The sequence below is a fragment of the Pan troglodytes genome, chromosome 13 (assembly GCF_028858775.2).
Source record: "Pan troglodytes isolate AG18354 chromosome 13, NHGRI_mPanTro3-v2.0_pri, whole genome shotgun sequence".
In the NCBI taxonomy this organism is placed as follows: domain Eukaryota; kingdom Metazoa; phylum Chordata; class Mammalia; order Primates; family Hominidae; genus Pan; species Pan troglodytes.
The window spans coordinates 28,913,038-28,914,611 of NC_072411.2; positions in this window are offsets into that span (position 1 = coordinate 28,913,038).

Genomic DNA, 1,574 nt, shown 5'->3' on the forward strand with positions numbered 1-1,574 from the left:
TGGCAGGCTGGTCTCAAACTCCTGACCTCAGGTGATCTGCCCCCCTCTGCCTCCCAAAGTGCTGGGATTACAGGCGTGAGCCACCGTGCTCAGCCTGTTTCCATTTTTCTAATGGCTGATGGTGTTGAACATCTTTTCACGTGCCTATTCGCCATCTCTATCTCCCAGACTAGTCCATTTTCTGTTGCTTTAACAGTGTAGGGGAGCCAAGGGGAAACATCCCCTTTGCCCTCAGAAGGTTTGCTGAACAATCACTGATATGAGGCAGATTAACAGGAGAAAAGGCACACACATTTAATCAACGTGTATCTGTGGGAGCCTTCAGAATGAAGACTCAATCTCCCAATAAGGTATAGAAGCTTCCATACCATCTTGCGGTTACAATAAGATTGGGAGCTTGGATCTTGGCAAAAACAGGTCCTGGGAGGGAGAAAGGAAGAGGCCTGGCTGGCAGAGGTGGCCTTGTTATGCCAACGAAGCCTTACAGGTAGCAGAACTCAGACAGAATAGATGGTAAATGGCTCTGTTCAGACCTTTAAAGGCGTCAGAGTGAGTTAATCTCTCTTTGATCCAGGAAAGGGCTAGAAAGGGAAGGCCTGGCATTTAGGAAGATTTTCTTTTCTTTTCTTTTCTTTTTTTTTTTGAGATGGAGTTTCACTCTTGTTGCCCAGGCTGGAGTGCAATGGCGCAAACTTGGCTCACTGCAACCTCTGCCTCCTGGGTTTATGCGATTCTTCTATCTCAGCCTCCTGAGTAGCTGGGATTACAGGTGCATGCCACCACGCCTGGCTAATTTTTGTATTTTTAGTAGAGATGGGGTTTTATCATATTGGTCAGGCTGGTCTCGAACTCCTGACCTCAGGTGATCTGCCCACCTCGGCCTCCCAAAGTGTTGGGATTACAGGTGGGAGCCACAGCACTCGGCCTTAGGGAGATTTTCTACAGATGCAAGAGTTGCCCCCAAAACACAGCTTTGCAAGGCCAACTTAGTCTGCTGGCCCTGAGGCAGCCATTTCAAAATACGGCAAACAAATATATCTGGGGTAAAATATTTTGATTTCCTTCTACAGAATCCCTGAAACTGGGTAATTTATGAAGGAAACAAACTTGTATCTTACATTTACAGAGACTGAGAAGTCCAAGTTCGAGGGGTTGCGTTTGGTGGGAGCCTTCTGGCTGGTGGGGGAATTTTGTGTCTAAGTTTATAAGATATTGGCCTATAGTTTTATTTTTATTTATTTATGTTTTAGTACTGTCTTTGTCTGTTTGTGATTTCAGGGTCTCATAAAATGAGATTGGAAGTGTTCCCAACTCTTCTGTTTTCTGGAAGAAATTGTATAAAATTGGTGTTATTTCTTTAAATGTTTTGGAGAACGCTCTGGTGAAACTATCTGGGCACGGAGACTGTTTTTTTTTTTTTTTTTTTGAGACAAGATTTTGCTCTGTCACCCAGGCTTGAGTGCTCTGGAATGATCTTGGCTGACTGCAGCCTTGACCTCCTGGGTTCAAGATATCCTCCCTCCTCAGCCTCCCGAGTAGTTGGGACTACAGGCACATGCCATCACGTCCAGCTA